This window comes from Urocampus carinirostris, chromosome 10 (genome assembly GCF_059441175.1).
Source record: "Urocampus carinirostris isolate Australia breed hairy pipefish chromosome 10, RoL_Ucar_1.0, whole genome shotgun sequence".
Classification (NCBI taxonomy): domain Eukaryota; kingdom Metazoa; phylum Chordata; class Actinopteri; order Syngnathiformes; family Syngnathidae; genus Urocampus; species Urocampus carinirostris.
This window is the reverse complement of record NC_142358.1, coordinates 2532189-2550886: the sequence shown is the minus strand read 5'-3', so window position 1 is coordinate 2550886 and position 18698 is coordinate 2532189. Positions and strand designations below refer to the sequence as shown.

The 18698-nt window shown below is 38.7% G+C and overlaps 1 protein-coding gene across 1 annotated transcript in view; it reads right to left on the bottom strand.

Annotated features, from left to right (window-relative positions):
• Window positions 1–18698, bottom strand: part of LOC148357486 (FRAS1-related extracellular matrix protein 2-like) — a 209321-nt gene that overhangs the window by 155023 nt on the left and 35600 nt on the right. The window lies entirely within an intron of this gene.

The following is an 18698-nucleotide window of genomic DNA, read 5'->3' as shown; positions in this document are numbered from 1 at the left end:
TCGACCGACTCACCCCGTAAAGCACGTACTGTGCATCAGGGACCTCCCCTGCTGGCAAGTCCGGGAACTTTCCTAGTTGGTCGGCCATTGTCCACAAGTCCTCGGCAGCGTTGCACTCACAAAAAAGGTGCCTCACCGACTACTGGGCGCCACAGCCAGGTCGAGGGCATGTCGAAGTCGCTGACATTCCTCGGTGGTGCATTACGGCTCTGACTGGGAGAACCTCATGAGCCACCATCCATGACAAGTCTCGTAGTCTGTTTGGGAGGGCAGGATGATTCACGTTGCTCCAAACCGTTGTAGGTTCGCCAAACGCAAGCCCCCGCACAGGACTTACTGCTGCTCGCCCTTGCACAATAGCAATAAGGGCCCTGTGGTTTTGTAAAGTGTGACGTTCTTGTGTTTCCAAATCAAACTTCTTTAAAAAATCCCGAATAAAGAGATGTGTTGGTGGCAAGTTAAATGAAACTGGAATCAAACGATTGTTTGGTTCAAGCTTTAGCTTCCGCAAATATAAGCCCATCCAAAACCGGGTCATCGCTTGACTTTTCGGGTTGTTGGGTGGGCCCACAGCGTTTTGGAAGTGGAGAGAGACATATTTGCTTCCCAGGAAAAGCTGGAGGTCAGGCACTCCTTTCCCCCCTTTTTCCCTTTTCTTTTTCATTGTATCTCTTTTTATCCTTTCCCACTTTGAGCCCCAGACAAAGCTAAAGATGGCTCGATCCAGTTGTAACAGCACGTTTCTTTTGGGCATAAAAACTAAACTGATTGACAAAAGCAGTGGGAGGATGATCGCTTTGATGATTAGGACCTTCCCCTCTATTGTCAGTTTTCTTAGTGACCAAAAAACAAGTCTTTGCTTAACTTTCCTTGTCACGTCATCCCAGTTGGTCTCGCCTCCTCCATCCGCATTGAATTTTATCCCTAGGATTTTCTGGTCTGTCTTTAACACCGTCAGTGGGAGTCCTGCCTTTTCTGTCTCTTTCCACGTTCCATAAAACTTCACTTGTGATTTTTCTCTATTCAGCCTTGACCCAGACGCCCTCCCAAACAGGTCAGTCAAGTCAAGGGCTCTTCCAACAGATGCGCGGTCAGTACATAAAATATTAAAATCATCCATGTACAAAACACACTTGGTAATTTGTCCCCCACTTCCTGGGATATTGATCCCTTCGACAAATCTATCTTTTCTTAACATTTCTGCCAAAGGTTCAATGCAAAGAACATAGAGAAGCGGAGACATAGGGCAACCTTGACGTACACCGCAGTTGATCTCGATTGCTTCCGATAAATTCCCGTTAATCATGAATTTGCTGTAGATGTCTTGGTGTAGCAGTCCCACCCACTTGATGTATTTTTGGGGAAAACCACATTTTTGCAATACCCTGAAGAGGTATTGGTGCGAGACTCGATCAAAGGCTTTTTCAAAGCCTAGGTTTAGGACCGCTAGTCGCATGTTTCTGTCTCTCACATAACAAATGGTGTCACGGATCAGCATGAGACTGTCGCTGATCTTCCTTCCCACCATGGCACAGGTTTGGTCCGGATCAACCAGGTCTCCCAAGACTACAGACATTCGTGTTGCTAGAAGCTTGCTGAAAATTTTACAGTCCACGTTTAAAAGCGTTATGGGTCGCCAGTTTTTGTCAGGTTTTCAATGTAAATCTCTTGAATTTCTTCCCAAGGTAATTTGCTTGTTTTTATATTACTTAATATAAAAACAATGTTTCTCATATACACACACACACACACATGAAGTAACGTTTCAACGTTCAGTCTAATGTTTTTCTTGTACGTTTATCAGTTATGTACTCTTTTATTTACAAGTTGCATTTCCGGTGTATACCTGTTTCCTGTGTGACAAAAGTTAACTAGACACGTGGGGGCGCGCAGCGTGTGTGGCCAGTAGCCCAGCCAGGGCGAGTGGCCTTTGGGCCATCACCAATGCTAATAAATTTTATTTACCTTAATGCTTGTTTTTATTTGTTTAATTCTGCCAACATAGAGTTAATACAAGTTTTAACTTTAACATTTTGGTGCCGTGAAACCCGCTTGGACCTCCTTTTGTTGTGTAATGAAGTCCGGTTGAAAGAACAAAGTAGCACATAGACCACATGGCGTTTAGCAACACGATGTTAGCATTCTGGAGTCTTGGTCACAGGTGATTAGTGAACCTGTTACCACGGGTGTGGAGTCTGTAATGCTAGAGCTAACTAGCGCTATGCTAGATTCATGCAATTCACATAGTTTTTGTAGTTTAGAGCGTTCTACTGACTGCACCATACACCCTGATTTATACTCTTCTATAGCATCTTCTTCTGTGCTTCTTACCTCTGTTTCTCCCTTGTTAGGTGAGGAGGGAGAAGAAATAATATTATTTTCTACCAATAGTTATCCTGCTACTCCACCTGTCAACAATATTCCTGTGGTATGGAATTCGGGCCGCATCTGCCGTCATGCAAGGCACAAGACCCGGGACCGGCAGTCTAATCCTGTGGTGGTTACCACTAAGGTTGCCATTAAGGTTCAAAACTCGCGAAAGGTTTCAGCTCAGTCCACAGTGCTGAAGCTTGGCCTTCTTAATATTAGATCACTAGCCTCCAAAGCTTTACTTGTCAATGACCTTATTAATGAACACAATCTTAACCTTATTGGCCTTTGTGAGACCTGGTTAAAACCAAATGAGTTTGTAGTGTTAAATGAGGCTTCTCCCCCTAACTTTGTGAGTTCGCACTTGGCACGACCATCCAAAAAAGGTGGAGGTGTTGCTCTTAGATCGGAAGATAGGTTGAAATTTACTTCTAATACCCCTACTAGTTTTAAAACGTTTGAAGCACTTGTTATGAGGTCCTTAATGTCAACGCCAATTTATTTAGTTGTTGTGTACCGCCCGCCTGGACCATACTCAAATTTTTTGGAAGAATTTTCGGAACTGTTAACAGACTTAGTAACTTATGCGGACAATGTTGTAATTATTGGTGATTTTAATGTTCACATAAACTCCCCATCAAATTCACTTGCAATTGCATTTAAGTCACTGATTGATACATTTGGTTTCAATCAAATAGTTGATGTGCCCACTCATAAAGATGGGAACACTCTAGATCTTGCCCTGACCCGTGGCGTAGTAGCCTCAAATGTTACAGTGTTACCGTATCCTAATGCCATCTCTGATCACTATTTTGTTAAATGTGAGGTGCTGTTTAATGTTTACTGTGATAAGGAAAATTTAGGCTTTAGCAGTCGCAATATCCGCCCTAAAACGGTGTTAGCCTTAAAACAATTATTACCTACGGTAACTGCAGCCTTCCCTTCGTACACTGGGTCTGTTGACTCACTTACAAACAACTTCAATACTGCTTTGGTAAATGTTCTTGATTCTGTGGAGCCCCTAAAGTATAAATTCCGACCCAAGAAGAATACACCTTGGTTTACTGAAGAAACTAGGTTACTCAAACAAAGTTGCAGAAAAATTGAACAAAAATGGCGCACTACTAAGCTGGAGGTTTTTCGACTGGCCTGGTGTGACAGTTTGCTGAAATATAAAGTAGCTCTTGCCTCAGCTAAAGCTTCGTATTTCTCTAAGATTATTGTTGAACATAAGAATAATCCGAAATTTTTGTTTGACACAGTGGCGAAACTTACCAGACAACAACTTAACCCAAATGGTTGCACTTATTCTGCTAATGACATTATGGAATTTTTTAAGAAAAAGATTCAACTAATCAGGAATGAAATTTTAAAAGAACGCTCTGTTTCCTCCTCCTATATCAAAGATGTGGAGGTGCTAGGTATGGACTGTGTCAGCGGTTGTTCAGAAACATTCTCCAGTTTCAATGATTTGTCCCTTGATAATCTAACACAGATGGTCAGTAGGGCCAAACAAACTACGTGCCTGCTTGATCCATTTCCAGCTTCACTGGTGAAGGATCTGTTTGGGATCTTAGGACCATCAGTTTTAAATATTATTAATATATCGCTATCCTCGGGTATTGTTCCCGTAGCCTTCAAGTCTGCCGTCATTAAACCCACGCTTAAGCGACCTAACCTTGACCCAGAAAGCCTAGGTAATTATAGGCCAGTGTCAAATCTGCCATTTTTTGCGAAAGTACTTGAAAAGGTCGTTGCACAGCAGCTAAATGACTTCATGTCAGAAAATAACCTTTTTGAAACTGTCCAGTCAGCATTTAGGGCAAATCATTCTACTGAGACAGCCCTTGCTAAAGTAACCAATGATCTCCTTTTAACAATAGATTCTGGTGCCTCATCAATGTTACTGCTGCTGGATCTCAGCGCTGCTTTTGATACGGTCGACCACAACATATTATTGGTTCGTCTAGAACGCATTGGTATCTCAGGAACTGTACTCTCGTGGTTTAGGTCCTACCTGTCAGACAGGATGCAATGTGTTAACTATGGCAATCTGACCTCTAAACAATCTAATGTCCCTTGTGGTGTTCCTCAAGGCTCTGTACTTGGCCCCCTTCTTTTTAGTATTTATATGATCCCGCTTGGTGACATTATCCGCAAGTATAATATTAGTTTCCATTGCTATGCAGATGACACTCAACTGTATGTGCCACTGGAAAAAACTGGACATTTAAGTTTTAGAAATCTGGAGGCTTGCCTTACTGAGATTCAAAGATGGATGTCAAATAATTTTTTACGCCTTAACCCAGAAAAAACTGAAATGTTGATTATTGGTCCAGCTCACTGTCGTCAGTTGTTTTCAAACACTACCCTGAACCTAGACAAATGTAATATCACCCATAGTGACTCGGTCAAAAATCTAGGTGTTATATTTGATCCTAATCTGTCGTTTCAGTTACACGTGAAAAATATTACTAGAATAGCTTTCTACCACCTCCGTAATATTGCTAAGATTCGTTCGATGCTGTCCCAATCAGATGCAGAGATTTTAATTCATGCGTTTATTACTTCTCGGCTTGATTACTGTAATGTATTGCTTTCTGGTCTCCCGATGTCTAGCATTAAAAGTTTGCAGCTGGTTCAGAATGCGGCAGCTAGACTTTTGACTAAGACCAAAAAGTTTGAGCATATTACTCCTGTATTGGCCAACTTGCACTGGCTCCCAGTCCACTTAAGATGTGACTTTAAGGTTCTCTTATTAACATATAAATGTTTGCATGGGCTTGCACCCTCTTATCTCTCTGATTTGATTTCCCCCTATGTTCCTGCACGGAGTCTGCGCTCGGAAAATGCCGGTCTACTTGTGACTCCGAGAGCCAAGAAGTCTGCGGGCTCGAGAGCGTTCTCCATCCGGGCCCCGGTGTTATGGAACGCCCTGCCTCTGGAGATAAGATCTGCAACCTCAACGGAAGTTTTTAAATCGAGGCTTAAGACACACTTCTATTCCAAAGCATATGATTGATGCCCACCTCATATTCTGTTTTGTCCTGTCTTTTTCCGACGCCTGCCTGGCTGATACGAAGGAGAAGGATGATTTGGGATGGGTCAGCAGACCGGCGTCTGACCTGCAGCATGTCAACCCCTGCATTTACCGGCTGGCAGAGACGGGAGGCAGCGTCGTGGCCGTCATAGACTTTCTGGACTGGTTTGCAGGCTGGGGGCGTCATTGATGTCATGCACTTTCCGGTCATTTTCAACATCTTACCTTATGTTTACTATTATGTGTACAGTAATGCTAATTGTAATTCACCCTGGTCAATCCTGGAAGGGGGATTACCACATGTAGGGTCCTTTCTCAAGGTTTCTCTTTTCTCCTCACACTGAGGTTTTTGAGTTTTCCTTGCCCGCATGCTGGTTTAAGATCAGGTAATTGTGTAATTTTGTAACTGTAATCCTGTGCAGTCCTTTGAGACATTTTTGTGAATAAGGGCTATATAAATAAATTTGACTTGACTTGACTTGACTTGGACGGACTCAAGGAGGCTCCAAAAGAACCAGACTGGCGTTTATTCAGGTAAGAACATTCATTAATGTATAAATTTGATATAATTTTAAGAAGAAGCCATTTTGTAATGAAATAATCCGGGTTTGGGACGTTGTGAAGCTGGAGCGCGCTAAATAGCATGTAATGCAACTAAATTCCTAGGTACAAAGAAAAATACTCTACAATCTAAGAGAATGCCAGTTGAATTAGGGTGCATTCTGTTATTCAAACTATATTTTTAGTTTGAAACGGTTCAGATGTATGAGACGGGTAAATTACGTTATGTAAGTACGGAATAACTTACAGGAGCTCACAAGCCCAAAAAATGCACTTTCCTGTTCAGTTAAAATGCCGTGGAGAAATATTAATAAGGGCGACGGCGTCCTCAATTAATCAAATTAATTGTTAAGGTCCGTGGGTTGGCATTCCCCCTGACGAAAATTGTGTTGAAAGAACAACCAAAACTCAGTAATTGTAAACTATATGGCTTCAAGGTGCACCGTCTAAAATTATCCAAACTAATTTTTTGTGGGCCCTCTCTGTCTTGTCAAATGTTTTATGTTTGTTCAATGTTGTGAAATGTCTGTTTGACCTATCGTATATTATCTTCTCTTCTTGTCTAATGTTTGTCATGCGCTGGCTTTTAATCGGCCCACGTAACTGAAAAAAAACAGAAAAATACGAAACAAAATTGCCGCAAACGAGAGAGCGTGCGCATTTTTTAAAAAAGGAAAAAAAGGAAGAAGCGAAGTGCACATTGCAACGAAAGAAACGTTTTTTTAAGAGTAAGACCGTTTAAAATATGTTGTTTTCGGGTGGAACCGAGAGCACATCTAGTTAGGAATCGAAAACGTTCGTTTTTTTGGGAAATCGGCGTTTGACGCTAAGGGTGTACAACATAATGCCTGCGGGCCTAAGGAGTTCCAATAAAAAAAAAATTCGGTCCAATTTTTTTTGTTTTTTCAATTGGAAAACGATAAATTTAGGAGTGGTAAGTTTAGAAAACTTATGTTTGAGTTATTTTATTTGCGTTAAATGAAGTTAATGTCAGAATAACACTTACTAAAGATCCAATAACAAAAATAAAGATAGAATATTCCGGTTTTCAGTTCAAAATTAGAAAATTAAGGACTGTAAAGACGGGGGAAAAATCAAATTGGGCGAATTGGAATGAATTAATTTGAGATAAAATGATTTTTGTACAAAATTATCGAAATAGAGCGAATAATTATTTTCAATGAATATGGAGGGAAAATTCATTGAGTGGAATAAAAATGATAAAGTGACTCGTAGATCAATACACGTCATTTTTACATTTAAGCTGGTAAGCTAAAGAGAGTGTTAGAAGGTGCAGAAGGGAAAAGTGTTATGTTGGGAATGGATTGTTGGCAAAGAATGTAAGAAAGTTACAAATACAGAAAGATGAGAGTTGGTATAAGGAAGTAAAAAGGGGAAAAGAAAGTAAATCGTTAAGGAAAAGAGCAAGGAGAATACGAGTAAGAAAAGGAAGAAATGTAAAAGGGAGAAGTTATTTAAAGAAAAGATAATCCGCTGAAAATTGGATATGAAAAACTTGAGACAAAAGTATGAAAAACAACACATTACTGTTTTTGGAGTCCCTCATGGTCTTGAAAAACACTATGTAAATGCAAACCATTTATAATAGATTAGAATATACCTTTACCGACATAGTTACAAAATGGGTTAACATATTGTGACTGACAATGAAATTTGGCATGACAATCCATCTTCAAAGTAAGGTAAAGGAACAGAGAAGATAAGGTTATAGTTATAATTGATACAATATTTACACAAAAATAATTGCATGTAAGATGTTACATACAATTGAGGTTTGTGTAATATGCATTTGGTGAATAGTCATCGTAGTGCAAAAAAGTTGTCAGCATTGTGCAAAACATGTGACAGTATTTTTATAGATAAGCTATAAAAATTAACGGAAATTATTTAAAGGATGAAAATCTATTTGAAGGCAAATGAACATAGATATACTATACAAACACTATTTTGTTGCCATAATGGGAAATATTATAGACTACAGAAATATTGTTAGGGAACTATCGTGAAAACACTACAAAGGAACTGAGGTAAAGTTTGATTTTACAGTAAAAGTGTTGCACTAACGATGTTTTTGAGTTTTAGAATTTTGGTTCTTGTCTCATTTGGACTCAACAACCCGCTGAGGAGAAAATAGGAGGAAGAACGATCAGGGAAAGGTAGCACTAATAACAATGATGAAGATATTACATGGGATGAACAATGGTAAGTGAAATACCAATTTTTATGATATTAAAGGAATATATCAACAATAAGGGCGTTACAGGTGAGATGCAGAAAAGTTTTGTGTTCATATTCGGCCGGTATGAACCATAACTATGATAAGTAGATCTCATCTTATCAGCTATACTGCTTGTCCTCAATGGGGTATCAAGAATGTTGGAGTCCATCACAGCGATCATCGAGCAGCGATTGGAGGACACCCTGAACTGGTTGCAAGCCAATTGCAGGACACACAGAGATAGACAATTCACTAACTCATTCACACATAGGGACAATTTGGACCAGCCAGTCCACCTGAAATGCATGTTTTTGAAAGAGGTAAGTAAACCGGATAGCCGGAGGAAACTAACGTAAACAATGAGAGCATGCAGGCTCCGCACAGGAGCCCAGTGGCTGGCTTGGAACACGCACGCCTGTTCCCAGGTCCTTAGTAATGCAGTACACGTGCTGGCCACTGCGCCACCGTGCTGCACACACATATTTAATATAATATATATATATATATATATATATATATATATATATATATATATATATATATATATATATATATATATATATATATATATATATATATATATATATATATATATATATATATATATGAAACAATTTCAAAACGGAACTATCAATAATGATAATATGATAGGAATTTTGGATTCCGTGCACTAGCTTGCTAAAAGATTTATAGAACTAGGCAGCCATCTATGTACCCCTGAAATTTAGTGATACAAAGATGGAAGTTATGAATCGGTGACAAATATAGTAGATATCTGCGTATTCATTCAGTTTTGATCATCGAATTATTAATTTATTTTCTGCATTTGTTGATGGTAATTGCGAATAACAGGCTTGTCTTTTTCCATACTTCTACTTTCTGTACTTCTTTCTTTAACATCTTAGTACAACATAATTTGTGATGTCAATCATCAAAGCAAATGAGCCGTAAAAGCAAGCTCTCTTTGATGAATTGAACAAGGAAAAAAAGCCGTTTGTCTAATAAAAAGACTGACCTTCGCTCGACAAGAATTACCAACAACAATGACGTAATCTCGAAGCGACGAGATCTCGTTAGTTAAGATCGGCGTGCAGAAAAATAAAAACAAAAACTCATACAGCAAAACCAAAATAACGATAAGGCTTGTAATGCGTTAAATCTTTGTTAAAGAGTACCTAAATGATAATGACAATTTAAAGGAAAAAAAGTTGCGTCCCCGGCATAAATGACGTGGGGAAATGAAAACAATGAGTGTATAATACACGATATTTATACAGAATAGTTTAAAAAGAAAGAATATTTGAGTAACCGAACTAATCATTTCTTGTTGAATATGCGAATAGCAAAAGGGTAATAACTTTAAGACAAGTAGTTTTGCTCCTGATAAAGCAGGCACAAAAAAAGCAAGGAAGATGACTAAAAACCGTCCCTAATTTTAGTGTCCATCTTCTCGTTCGTAAATGGACAAATTCAAAAGAGGCGTAATATGTAAAAAGATTATTTCCTTAGTTGTTCTCGTATTCAATAATAGATTACTCTCAATAAGATAATGCAGGTCATTTGAACCATTTCAAATAATCAAAATTTTGAAAGAAATTTGAAAATGACGACAAATTAACACAGAAAAGAATTCGAGACTAGAAATCATTAATAACGTAGCTGAAGCTATTTCAGTCACTGAATGAATTTTTTTTCTTTTAAACAGGAAAAAAGAAATAAATATTAATGGTCTGACCAGACTAATGCGTAAAAACAAAGATTGTTGTGCGGAATAAAGATTATGAAAATAAAATGAATACGACTCAACAAGATAATTCATAAGTGACAAGTATGTATTGCTTTATATTGAATCAATATCATTTTTTGAAATTTTTTGTTTAGATCTTTTAAGATTTTTGATGTTTAGATAGTGTGAGGGTTTGGAATTTTGACAAATTTAGCCCAAAGTACAATTGGGAGGACAATTGATTACACACTGATTTTTTTTAGAATGAGTGTTACGATTGACAAATGATAAACAAATGTGTAACAAATACTGACTTATGGTTTGGTTAAGTTAAAAGGAAACGGTGTCTATGGAAGAGCATTTTTAGAAGACAATGAGAAACTGATCAATCTTGAAGAGGGTCATAGGAAATAAAAGTCACGGATTAGTTGATTTCAGGACATATCATGCTAATTTAAAAATAATTGCATGGGAAATAAATGGATAGAAATTGATTAAACTAAGATAATGTCTACTAGTACTTAAATTTAGAGAAAAATTTAAGACATTGAATAATCCGGCCAATTTACAAAAAAAATCCCACTACGTAAACACAATGGAATTAACGAGACTCTTAAGTGGCAGTGAATTCTACAAAAAGACTCTTTCTTTTCTTTTTGAAAGTCAATGCACTCTCCAAAGGACATACCAATCTGTCAAAAAAAAAATCATGGACAAAAATCATTTGCTGAAAGAGACAAAGACATCAGTCATCCATTATCTGCGCCGCTTATCAACAGCGAGGCCAAGGGAGTGATATGGAGCACATCCCCGCTACGCTCATCAACAACGAGATCAAGGGAGTGATGGGGGCACATCCCAGCTGCTTTTCAGACAGCTAACAGGAGATTCCTGCAGTCGTTGCCAGTGGAATTGACAAAAAAGTCAATAAAGTCATTTTGTGTTTGACATTGACACATTTTTGAAAAAGTATTTTTGATGGGCCAAAAGCAACATTCAAATGGTGAATGTAATGTGGAATAAGCAAATCAAAAGACTGAAAGACAACAACATTCAAGAATACGTCTGCTTGAAGTCATATAGAGTCTTGTTAATACAAAGTGTAAATGTATTTGAGGAAGATTGATAAATTCATCTTGCAAATTTATAAATGTGTCTGATTTCACTCCTATTCATAGATAGTGAACTTAGGTTTTAACTCAGGGGGGAAGTTTTGAGACATTCCGTAAAATATAAGTTAAAACCTAGTTTTTCCGCAATTGATGAAAAATTGTCTTCTGAATAAGCTGTCCATAAAACTGTTTTTTGAGATTCAAATTACGAAATTTGGACGAATAGAAAAATATTACACAAAAGAAATGTAATATAACAAAATTACAATGTTTGTCAAATTGATTAACAAAAATCAATTAAAATAACCATTCACCATTAGATTATCGCCCACATTGAGAACATTTTTGGATGGTATTTTTCATTTTTGGCAAAAACATTCACTTTGAGCGTAAATTACCTGCTTTCTTTGCAAAATACTGTTAATTTGCACAAATTTACTTACTGAAAAGATAATACATAGGTTATGATTTTTACAAAAGGCAAAACAAAGAGTGAATCATAACAATAAAAACGTGTTTTCTTGGGCTAAATTGATAATTTAACAATCTACCCTGGTCATCTGCCTCGAGGCGAATGGCCAACAGAAAGATAACACATTGAAATCAAAAGAAAATGCAAATAAAAAATGCATACAATTTTTTTCTCGAATATGATCAATCTACAAAAGAGAAAACACTCAATCACTCAAATCAGGGTAAATGATTCTGACAAGGATAATGGTCAAACTGATTCAGTGACTGGATTTAGTGAAAAAGCAAAATTTGAAATTTAGAACTAACAATTTAAAAAATAAATTGTTTATCTTCGAGTTGGAATTTTGGGATAAAATGCTCAAAATGGATAGGGAAACTTATAGTGGGGATTTTGACTTTCACTTATAATAAATATAAAGACAACTTAAGAAAATATACAAATCTATAAATTAATTTGTTGTTTTTTTTTTAATTTGTTTTGAGCCATGAAAGTGTCTCAACAGGGGGGAAAAAATAGGCATAGCATAAACTATTAAAAAAAAATTTTTTTTAAGTCTAACCTTTTTCCCCAACTATAGCTTTCCCTGAATATCCAGTTCTATGATATTCATTATGCTTTTCTCATCCATACAGGAGATGGTGACCCCTGCTGAACAGATGACGTAGCTCTGTCAGCCCAGGGAGCTTCAAACCTAACTTTTCTTCCCAAGGGCAGCGGTCAGGACTCTGGGGAGTGTGCCAGCACTCTTGCCATCAGCTGTGTCCCCTACACACGTCCGCCACGAGGCAGGAGGCTGTCATCCCAGGGAAGAAGTTAGCTAGCCACATCCGAAAAGAGGTGCAGTCCAATGTGGACAACTAGATGGTGTCACCTCATCTAGAAGCAACACATCATCACGCCAGGAGGTGTGGGGATCCTTACGGTGGCCAGGCTCATGAAAAACAGCATCAAAAGCTGCCAAAAATGCCCTAATCTATTCTCCCGAAAGAATAGGTACTGATATCTAGAGAAATGGTCGTAAAAGTACCAAAATAAGATTCCTAAAAACTGTGGGATGAAACAAGTTTAGGTTCAATTTCTTCTATCGTTATGTTGAAAACTTTGGACTTTGCGGACTGCTTTGTTACATTGGTATCAGTTCCCATACATTATACAATTTAAATGGACTTAGACAGCATTGTCTAAAAGGACTTATCCCTACCGATAAAGGGAAACCTCCCCATTGCACACACGAAGATCTGAGCGGTTAAGCTAATCGAGCCCCCGTTCACGAAGTCATCCAGGCCCTGACCAACGCACAGGCAGGGTTCTTTGTTTTGTGTTTTTTTTGTATTATGATTTTTGTTCGTTTTATCTGTGATTCTTATGGTTAACCATCGCTCATTACTACTACGTTTTCTAGTATAAGAAACACTCTCGACCTCATGGAAACGAGGTGGGAGGAGGGGAATTTTTTCCTTTACGAAGGTTTTTCGCCCCTCCACGAAGCTACTAATCTGTTAGGTTTCTTAATGATGCCACAGTTTAGAAAATGATTCTGGGGATCTTTTCATTCTGTTTATTTTAATTCTCGCGGTCTCCATCGATGACCTTAGAGTTAACAATTGCCTTACCAGAGATTTTTTTCTTCACGTTTGAACTCTTTCGCTTTTTGTTAGTGTTCGTTTTACTCGTCCAATTTTTGTATGTTTATGTCCGTTTTTGTTTAATCCTGTTTTTCCAGAAATAGACATCCCTTAGAGGAAATAGTTTTTTTCTTTTTTGGAGGTTTTTTTCACCTCTCCGTGTGATTACCAATCAATTTTTTTTAAATTCTTCGAGATTAACAACAGGGGGGAAATCTCAGGTTTTCAATGTAAATCTCTTGAATTTCTTCCCAAGGTAATTTGCTTGTTTTTATATTACTAAATATAAAAACAATGTTTCTCATATACACACACACACATGAAGTAACGTTTCAACGTTCAGTCTAATGTTTTTCTTGTACGTTTATCAGTTATGTACTCTTTTATTTTGAAGTTGCATTTCCGGTGTATATCTGTTTCCTGTGTGACAAAAGTTAACTAGACACGTGGGGGCGCGCAGCGTGTGTGGCCAGTAGCCCAGCCAGGGCGAGTGGCCTTTGGGCCATCACCAATGCTAATAAATTTTATTTACCTTAATGCTTGTTTTTATTTGTTTAATTCTGCCAACATAGAGTTAATACAAGTTTTAACTTTAACAGTTTTTTAAGTCAATTTTGTCTCCTTTTTTGTGCAATAGAGTAACTATCCCTATTCTGAAACTGTCTGGCATGTTGTCTCGACTGGAAAATTCGTTAAAAACAGTAATCAGATCTGGTGCTAAAATATCCCAAAAAGTCCGGTAAAATTCGAGGTTGAGCCCGTCCTCCCCGGGTGATTTGCCTTTTTTCATAGTCTTTATGTCATCATTCAGTTGGTCTTGGGTAAGGTCCGATGTTAAAAAGGGGTCTTGACTCACTGATCTTGAGATATGATCTAATACATGCCCCATTTCATTCTCATGTGTTTCTTTCTTTTCATATAATTTTTTGTAGTAGTCTTCGACTAATTTGGTTATTTCACTACTTTCCTTTGTTATTTGCCCTTTTTCGTTTTGAAGTTTAAAAAGCCCCTCATTTTTGCTCATAATTTTTTTTAAAAAGTAGCGTGTACATTTTCCCCCTTCTTCTATTTCTCTTACTCTGCTTCTTATTATGATGCCTTTGCTCTTTATTTCCGCCACAGCGTTTAGTTCTTGTTTGGTCTCTTTGATTTCATCATTAAAGTCCATCCCCTTTGCTGTTAGGATGAAATAGCGTTGGAGTCTTCTTTGTAGTCCCGACATGCGTTTCATCTCTTTAAGTTTCTTGTTTTTCCCTGCATTTTTAAAAAAGGTCTGTGTTCGTTTCTTTGTCATTTCCCACCATTTTGCTCGTGAATCAAACGAGTCTTGAAGGGTCTGCCAGTCTTTGTACAGCTCCCTGTATTGTGCGGCTAGAGCCCCATCCTCCAGCAGGGAGCAGTTTAACTTCCACAGACCCTTCCCAACAGTCATACCTGAAGGAAATGAGAGAGAGCAGGACAGTAGCAAGTGATCCGAAAAAAAAAACAAGAATTAATCTTGCATCACTCAGTGCTAAACCCCTTGTACCGTATTTTCCGCACTATAAGGCGCACCTAAAAGTCTTCATTTTTTTCAAAAGCTGACCATGCGCCTTATAATACAGTGCGTCTTATTTATGGATCAACATTAAATCACAAGGTCTCGCAACTTACGCAACAGCCGCTGACTCGATTTCCCCCCGAACGTGGAGTAGTCTGCGGTGTCTGCTGGGATTTATATACCAGCGTTTCATTGGCTAACCAATGTGTCAATCATCATTTGAATCGATCACTATTGGCTGAAGTTATTCGGAGCCTCGGATTGACTAGAGCGCCAAAACAAACCCTGCAATTGGCCGAAAAAGATGTATCAATCATCCGTTGAATCGATCGCTATCGGCTGGAGTTATTCTGAGCCTCGGATTGGCTAGAGGGCTAAAACAAACCCTGCAATTGGCCGAAAAAGATGTGTCAATCATCCGTTGAATTGATCGCTATTGGCTGAAGTTATTCGGAGCCTCGGATTGGCGAGATGGCCAAAACAAACCCTGCAATTGGCCGAGTTTAGCAATGGCGTAGCAAGCTGAGCAAGCTTGCTAAAGTACACCATAAAGAAACATGTTTTATGCGTCTGTATTTGCAAATAATTTACTCTCCTGGATTTACTTCACTCACGGTTGTAAGAAGACCATGATTGCGTATCATTATTGAACGTGAGAACTTAGGTAAGCTATGCGGCTTTATATTTTTCCGGTATCTTGTTTTAGAACGAGCTTGATGTTGCTGTGAAGAGTTGAGTGAATTAAACTCAATTCCAAGTGTTTATTGTCATATGCACAGTAAAGTTGCGAGCGAAAAAGAAAATAGAAACTTAGAAATGTATGGCATTTTTTGAATCTCAAGACTTTAACCTTCCGAATGATATTTGAAATGATGCATTTGAGTGACATCGTACGGACACCGCATCCGCACGTGTCTAGCGCCTTATAATCCGGTGCGCCTTATTTATGGAAGATATAGGACCAAAAACTATTTTTTGGGGGTGCGCCCTATAACCCGGTGCGCCCTATAGTGCGGAAAATACGGTAAATATGTAGTCTATTCGAGAGGCTCTGGCATTGTCACTACTGAACCAGGTGAAGCCCTCCTCTCCTGGATGTATGGATTTGAAACAGTCCTCCAGTTTAAATGTCCGGCACATGTCTTGTAATAAAGTTGATGTTTTATTTACTTTAAACTCCTCATCGGTCCTCTTTCTATCCTTCCTACTTAGGATTCAATTAAAATCTCCTCCCACGATTAGTGGTTGATGGCCTAGCATATGCGACTGGATGTCCTCTAAGAGTTCGTACCTGAGTTGTCTGTCGGCATGGCCGTATATGTTAATGAGGTTAAAATCATTCCCTATATAAGAAAGTCTTGCTAAAATTGTACGTCCGTCTCTCATCACAGTACTCCCCTTTATGATGAGTTGAGGGTTGTTTATTAAAATGGCTACCCCATCGTTACGGTTTTCATTCGAGCCACTCCATAATGACGGATATGGCCAAATCTCTTCCCACTGTTTATAATTTTTTAGAAAGGGGATGCAGCATTCTTGTAGTAAAAACACATCCGTTCTAAAAGTTTTTAAGAACGATAAAACGCTGTGAGCCTTAACCTTTGATCTCACACTTCTCACATTGATAGTAGAGAATGTAATGTTCATAATTGTTGTTAAAGTATTTAAACTACTTAGACAAAACCGGGGGATCCGAGTCCATTCTTTGGTGATCATCGAGAGTGTCACCTGTGTCAGACACATCACTTAAGAGCAGTATATCATTTGGAGACTCACCGGGGAAAACTCTGGAATCCTCTGACTCTCTGTCTGTGGTTCCAGGTCTTCCCCTTTTTTCTGGGTTAGGGGGTGAGCCAGAGGACCTATCGAGGGGTCTCTTACTTCCCTGCCCACAAAGGGTCAGATTTTTTCCCTCCCCGACTTCCTCCGGCTCAACTTCATCAAGTTCCCTTGTGGGCTTTTTCATCAGCAATCGGCTTTCTTCTAAATCTCTTCTCTTTGTTTCCAATGGTTTTCACCACCCCCAATTTTGTCTTACTTTTACCCCTTTTTCCAGTGCCTGTATGGGTTTTTGGAGAGTCGTTCGCCTTTTCGATTTGTTTGTCTTCTCCAAATCCCGGCAGTGGCGTAGCAAACAAATTTGCTAATTTGGACTCTCTTCCAGGCCCTTCATGATTAATATGTGTTTTTGGAGTGGCAGTTTCCTTTTCTATTTGTTTGTCTTGTCCAAATTCAGGTATTTTATGAGAAATCGAATTAGAATTTCCAGGTCCTTCCTGATCCAAATTTGATTCTCTGGTCTCTCCTCCAGGGGTTTTGGTAGGGACATCTGTATTTTCAATTTGTTTGTCTTGTCCATTTTCTTTGTGCATTTCTTGATCAAATTCATTGGGTATTTCCATAACTTTATTCATTTCCTGTTCATCTTCATTGGGTATTTCCATAACTTTATTCATTTCTTGTTTATTTTCATTTGGTATTTCCATAACTTTATTCATTTCATTGTCTTTGTTATCTTTATTCATTTCATTGTCTTTGTTACATTCATTCATTTCATTATCTATGTTGTCTGACATCATTTCATTGTCTTTGTTGTCTTTGTTAACTGCCTTCCTAGCTTTCAATTTGTTAGCAAACGATTTCGGGCAGTTCGTTTCTCCACAGAGGTTGCATTTTCAGCTATTGATACATTCCTCAAATTAATGTCCAATTGTCCTGCACTTTCCACAAAAAATTCGATCACATACCTCAGCCAGATGCCTATGCTCACCACATTTGCGACAGAGTTTCGGTTGCCCTTGATAGTGGATAAAGCCACGGTTTTCCCCCAGGAATATAGTCGACGGGAGGTGTTTCAGTCCCTGAAAGCCCTGAGGATCTTGCCATTGTTGGACGGGTACCCTCCAGGCACTAGTCCAATAGCCTTTCTCATCCCTCACCTTCATAGCCTGGCCTTTTACCGAGCAGTATCTACTCAACCAATAACAGACGTCATCGGCTCTCACCACCCCACTAAACATTCTGACAATGACAATCTTGTTAGCATTATCAGTCAGCTTCTCCACTATAAATCCAGAAAACTGGGGCCTCACTCCCTCAAAGCGATTCCAAAACTCTTGATGAAGAGCCTCCGCTACAAAACTTACATCAAAGCCCTTGCCAGAAGGCATTTTTATGACAACATGTATCTCCTCCTTTTTAAACTTCAGAAGCTTTTCAATAAACTTGTTAATAAAATCCAGCCTTGACATTCCCTCCGAAATTGCCACAACATCTTTGAGCAAGAATCGTACGCAGTTATGTCTCCGCCCGCCGGTATAATGCCCGGCCATGGCAGGACTCGGCTGCTTTACTTCTAGCTATGTCAAAATGGTTAGAATTGTAAAATTAATAATTAACAACACACTTAAAACCAACGCCAATGAGAGCATAAACGCATAGAACGAGCAGTGCTAATCTGATGTGTCCGCCATCAAAGCCACTTATTGTTCTCATAATTACAGCACAGTTTTTTTAATTAATAGCTACGCCTTGAGCCCTGCGAGCGTGTTAGGAGTAGTGTGGTGGTACCTTTCACAGGCACAGTTTGGGATGAAAGTTATATTATTATTATTAAAGCTTTGAAAACTCTCGGTGTACCGTCTTTCTTCGTAAATATGTGTAACCATGTATAATATGTATTTGCAACTGTATATTTTTGTCATGTATTTATTTGTATTTATTTTAGACACGTGTTCTGATAAGTCTTGCACTGACCAATTAAAAAGAAGGGGCGTAACAGACGCGGGGGATTATGGGAAGTAGGGACCAGTAAAGGTGAGTGTTTGTGGACACCGCGGACAAAGGTGCATATATATTTTTCCCACCCTTACCTTTGGAAATATACACTTTTTTTCCTTGGATTACTTTCAACGGGTACCTGGACTTTGCAGGTCTGCATCAAATGATAACAACCGGTATCATTCTCTACTCGATCAGCCTAGTTTGAGAATCCAGATATGTCAGCACGG